At 44.4% G+C, this 6149-nt stretch overlaps 1 protein-coding gene across 2 annotated transcripts in view; it reads right to left on the reverse strand.

The window, feature by feature from the left end:
* The window catches only part of RIN1 (Ras and Rab interactor 1), a 179209-nt gene extending 178344 nt beyond the window's left edge, over positions 1 to 865 (reverse strand). The window contains exon 1 of one of the 2 annotated variants that reach the window (XM_085625413.1): positions 629 to 865. The gene's annotated coding sequence lies outside the window, so the exon portion shown is untranslated. The remainder of the gene's footprint in view (positions 1 to 628) is intronic. The other variant, XM_085625414.1, reaches the window with a different exon arrangement.
* Between the last annotated feature and the right edge of the window lie 5284 nt (positions 866 to 6149).

Genomic DNA, 6149 nt, shown 5'->3' on the forward strand with positions numbered 1-6149 from the left:
AACCAAAGCAGTCCCACCTGCACAGCGGTCGCTGAAGAGATGGGGGCCACAGAATAAGAAAACATTCAGGAACCACTGTCACCACCACTCGAGAAAGCCACGTTCAGAGCTGGTGCAGTACAAGACACTAGCTGCAGGAGACAACAGCAGTCACCCTCGAGCGGATCCCTTCACTTTCTCTGCCGCTCGCAGCTGGTGAAAGGATGCTTCCGCATTTACTGATGGGAGCCTGAGACTCCGTTTACCACAGCATTTCATTCCTCCGGTGGCTCCTCGAGACCCTACCGGGCCACCTCTCACCTGCGCCGGACTTCAACCTCTCACATATGACGAATGTTATGAAAGAGCTTCTGTTTAGAAGGAGAAATCTACAAGGAAGTGTCCAATACATACATATTCAACACACAGCACAAGCCCCAGACGCTTCAATCGCTGACTTTCTTTCAGACAACTGGTTCACTTATACTTCTGAAAGGTTTGGTCAACCCACTTCCGGGCTCATTCGAACCTGTGACCTGCAGCAGGGTGCGAACAAATCTGGTGCCAAGTGTTCGACCCACTGAGCTACCTCACTCGCACCAAGGCATGTGAAAAATAAAAACAAAAATAACAGAAAACAAAGTCTCACCTCACTAAGGAAATCCTGCGCCCTCAGTGTCGGTCCACCTGAAAACCTCTTCAGGCTAAAGATTTTTGCCCGGATCCTTTCCTCGCGCTTCAGACATAATAGACCCGCCCCGGTTTCCTCGCGGGATGCCTCGCGCCAGCTCCCGGCGTCGAGCGGTGGCTGCGCGCGCCGCGGCGGATTCCTCAGCCCTGCCGCCGGGCCCTTCAGCCCGTCTGGGAACAGTTCCAAACTCACCTCACTGAGGAAGCAAAAGGAGAAAAAAACACATACGCTTCAGCAGGCGGAGTCCACTTCAGACGTCAAGAAGGAAAAGGTGGGCGGGAGGGGGAAGGAAGTTCGACAACCTGTGGCGTTTTCATCCTGCCTGGACGTGACCGTGTGCGCGGAGAAGCACGGGCTTGGCTGCAGGCTCTTGTGTAAAACTGCTACCAGTACAATAAAGCGAAAAGACAGTGCCGTCTGTTTTCAAGATCAAAAATATCTTGAGTACAGTGCTGGAAAAGCGTTGTGTTGGGTAGCGAGACTCCCTGATTTTTACAAAGGGAGTGGTAGAGCACACATTCCTCTAGTGTTTCAGTTTAAGTACTACAGTTAGGCAAAGTAGCGCGTGCAGGCCCTGCATGGAAACCTAGCGCCTTATGAAAACAGGCACACACACACCTGGCAAAAGGTAAATCGTGTGACACTGCCATTCGAAATGAGGGGCGTAAAGCAGGCCACTGACGCACAGTTCAATCCTTCAGGGCTCACCAATCCTGCTGATGCCAGCATTCAGCACAAAGCACGTCTGTGAGATGCTGGAAAGTCAGGGGACCCTCAACACAAGTGAACCACAGTTCTAATCACACTAAGAACGCAAAGCAAGCAGACCTGACCATCCCTAGGAGAAGTGTGTCCATGCATCCATCATTCCATCAAGATATCCATGTAGCCATCCTTTCACTCTTCCCATCTGTCCATTTCTCATCCTCTATCGTTACAGATACTATAACCCCCAGCCACCATTTCACCCTTCCATCGATCCTTCCTTTCCCCCTTCCATCGATCCATCCTTTCACCCTTCAATCGATTCTTCCTTTCACCCTTCCATCGTTCCATACTTTCACCCTTCCATCGATCCTTCCTTTCACCCTTCTATCGATCCTTCCTTTCACCCTTACATTGATCCTTCCTTTCACCCTTCCATAGATCCTTCCTTTCACCCTTCCATCTTCCATCCTTTCACCATTCCATCGATCCATCCTTTCACCCTTCCATCGATCCTTCCTTTCACCCTTCCATTGATCCTTCCTTTCACCCTTCCATAGATCCTTCCTTTCACCCTTCCATCTTCCATCCTTTCACCATTCCATCGATCCATCCTTTCACCCTTCCATCGATCCTTCCTTTCACCCTTCCATCGATCCTTCCTTTCACCCATCGATCCATCCTTTCACCCTTCCATCCTATCATAACCTTTTCTTCTATCTATCCTTTCACATTCCCTTAATTTCCTTTTCCTACCATTCTTTCTTGGTTGGCCTACCCATCTAGTGTCTCTAATCCTTTCTTTCTTACATTTCTGTCTTATGGGCCCTTGCTTTGTTTTTCCTTATTTAAATTTCTCCTTCTCTGTGCCGCCATCCACACCCCTGTGGCATTGTATTTCCTATCAGTATTGCTGAAGAGCAGGCCTGCAGACAGGAGAGGCTCATAAACAATTAATGTTTTGGGTGGGACTCAGTTCACCAGCTCATTGGGTGTGCCCGCTTAAGCTGCTTAAGTGGGGGGTTCACTACGCCATTGACTCATCACATTCTGCAGGTTTACCGCATCATTCTGCCTTATACCTCTGCACACAATTACATATTTGTTCAAAGTGCAATGAGCATTAGAAATAGGCATGGTGCATTGTGATGTACTATGTTCATCGCATCTTGATTGCTTTTATGTATGTGGCTGCTAATCGTTTTGAGACCTGTTTTAAAGTTTGACATACTGTGTGCTTTTATTGCTTTTAATAACGCCGAATAAAGATTATATGATTATATGATTGGTTGATAGAAGTTTTATCTTTGAGTGGTTGCATGCATGGACACATTTGTATAAGAGGATTGTGCCTTGAGTACAGAACTCATGAAAGAACCGCTCGCCCGCCTTTGCATTGAGCATGATGCTAAATGGTGCCTAACATTTCACAATTCAGACATTTCTTGTGCTAGTGTGATCAGTGCCATCATCAGCACACAACGCGCACCAGATGTGGCGCTGCACATTTTTTTGTTGCTATTTACACAACGCTGCAGATCTCTGAGCTGCTTTTCCGATGACTTAAATCTTGGCTTTAATTCCGGAACTAACCCACAGAACCAATTATTACAATTCACTTATAAAATAATAAATTAAGTAAAACAATAACATTCATCCCAGCAACATACACCCATTTGAAATACACTGAGAGTGCATTACTTACATTGTACCAGTTTTGTGACAATCTATGGCATACATTAACCATTAAAAATAGAAATGGAGGCTTAAAAGCTAGTCTGCATAATTGGCCAACCAGTCTGAGTGCAAGATAGATCCCCAGATTTCCATTGTATTTTGTGTATATCCCAGGAAAACACGAGGAAGCCAAAAAAGCAAAAAAAAAACTAGTCTGTAGTGTAGGTCCGTAAAGCACACCAGCTAGTTAAGTCGGATTTGTCCCAGTGGACTTGAAATAATGTACGACTCGAGACAATGTTTCCACAGGCCAGCATGTGCTGGGCAAAAGAGACGGAAATTGACAAGAGAAAAGTAGTGCAAGAGTAAATAGTCTAAGTGCAGGTGATGAGTCAGATTGCAAGTGCTAGCAGATAGGAGCATGGCGTACAACCACAGATACCCATAGCAACAATGACAGCAGGTGTGCAAAAAAGATGGATTAAGAAATTCATTAGTTCTGGCAAAGCAAGAAGCCAGCACTCTATCAGACAAAACATACATGGGGTGCAAACACATGCATCACTGACCCGATATCGGCGGAAGTTATCTGAGCTGACATCACAGAGAAGGGGAGGGAACATCTACTAATGCAGTATGCCAGAGAGAGTGTTAGGGCGAGCAGGGGGAATCGAGGTGGCCATGGAAATAACATGTGTCTGAATGAGGATCACAGACATAGAAGAGCACCGGGTGGATATTCGGAGGAGACCAAGGAAGTCATTAATATTGGCCGCATGCGCAACACCAACTCACTCCAGAACATTTGTACCCTCTAAATAGTGGCAGCTGGCAACTATGCCAAGTGGGGAGGTGGGCAAATGGGTGGTGGTGGATGGTTACAAAAAAGAAATCATTTTTTTAAATAAAGCACATAAAACATTACTAACTGTGCTTGCTGCATCGTTGTTAAGTAATAGGTCATCTGGAACATGGTAGTTGAATAGGCATTTATTGAGTATACAGGATAAAGAGGCCAACACAGATCAATTGTGCTGTGCATGCGTGGGTTCGTATCCCATCCTTGTCGCCAACTTTGTTAAGTAATAGGTCATCTGGAACATGGTAGTTGAATAGGCATTTATTGAGTATACAGGATAAAGAGGCCAACACAGATCAATTGTGCTGTGCACGCGTGGGTTCGTATCCCATCCTTGTCGCCAACTTTGTTAAGTAATAGGTCATCTCATTTTTGTGCTCTCAAAATACTTTCAGTTTGTGGTGAAAAAGATGTGAAACCCATGGGTGATGTCAAAGGCTATACATTTCTGAAAAGTAGACAACATTCTGGAATCTGCATGGGGTCACTTGTATAGATCCCTCAAGATTTTCCCAAAGAAATTAACTGTGGAAAGAAACAATATGAAAAATGAGTAGCAAAAAAGTCATTGGTGACATGTTTTTGTTCGTTACTTCTTGTAATGACAACCAATTTACAAACACAATTCACCGATATGTCTGCTTGAATCTTCTGGTCGTGGGTTATATGGAGATAAAAGGTTCTCGAAGAACCCGAGGTACCCTGAGCCAGCAAATGAACTGCACCGTACAATGTTTTTTCATTGTGCACCAAGTATAGATTCATTCATATGGTAAAATATATAGTAAAAAATGTGTATGAAAAAACCCAATATGTTCCTGAAATGTATACTTGATTCTGGGTTTGGAAGCAGTGGTGATTTATACATCTCTGATTGTGTGGGTACCCACACTAGAATGTGATTCAGGGGGCTTTTAGAAAAAAGGTCTTCATACACTGGCTTACATTTGGAAGGCACAAATAAAAATAAATCCAATTGGTAATAAAAAAAAATCTACTATTCTGTGTTTCCACACATTTTCCAATAAAAACGGTACCCCTCTTGTGTGTCTGGGTCTAGCACCTGTGATACAATACACCCAAAAACATGTCCTGGAGGCATCATATTTTACCCAGCTGACTCCATGCTTTTATTACAATATGGGTAGCTGCAGATTTTGAGCCCTAGCTCAGCTATCATTCAAGAAAACGCACCATACCCAGACGTTTCTAAAAATGAAATACCCAGGTGTATTCAGGGTGGTGTGACTTCTGTGGTTCTAGCAAGCTGCTTTTACCCAGAAGTCCTTGAAAACCTCAAACTTGGACTAAATACACACCTTTTCTACAAATTTCAGTGATGGACAGCTTTGGAATCTGCAGGACGTTACAAATCTCCTACCACCCAGCATTCTCCTAAGTGTCCCAGTACAAATAGTACCTCACTTGTGAGGGTGTGCCTAGACACTGTGACAGGAAAAGGCCCAAAACACGACACAAACACATCAACTCTTTCCATTGAAAAACAGCCCTGTTTTGTGCAATTTGGTTAGCTGTGGATTTTGGGCCCTAGCTCAGCCTGCATCTAAAGAAACCTACTAAATCTGGACATTTCTAAAAAATAGACACTCAGGAGAGTCCAGGGTGGCGTGACTTGCTTGGTTCTCACCAGGTTTTCTTACTTCGAAGCCCTTGCATAGCTCAAACTTTGGCTAAAAACACAAATTTTCCTCACATTTCTATGCAGAGTAAAGTTCAGGAATCTGCGAGGATCCACAAATTTCCTACCACCTAGAGTTCCTAAACGTCTTACAATGACAATGGCATTCCACTTGTGTGGTTGGGCCAAGAGACCATGACACAAAAGGCCTTAAAGTGCTATGTGAGATATTAGGGATAGGGGTAGCTCCGGTATTTGGGTCCGTGCCCGGCGCGATGCATGGAAACCTACCAATCACAGGCATTTTAAAAAAACTAGACACCCCGGTAATTCTAGAGTGGTGTTCCTTGCGTGGATCCCACAACATTTTCTTAACTACAATATCATGGAGACCTCATACATTTAGTCTAAAATCAAGCATTTTCCTACAATTTCTGTGATGGAAACATCCGGAATCAGCAGGAACCCCACTAGTCATGATAAAAACGCTGTCCCACTTGTGAGAGAAGGCCTAGTGCCCATGACAGGAACAAATCAAACTAAGGTCAATGAAAGTCCTTCACAGAACATACCAAGGTCTATTGGAGTCATGTGCAGAT

The sequence above is a fragment of the Triturus cristatus genome, chromosome 9 (genome assembly GCF_964204655.1).
Source record: "Triturus cristatus chromosome 9, aTriCri1.1, whole genome shotgun sequence".
Lineage (NCBI taxonomy): Eukaryota > Metazoa > Chordata > Amphibia > Caudata > Salamandridae > Triturus > Triturus cristatus.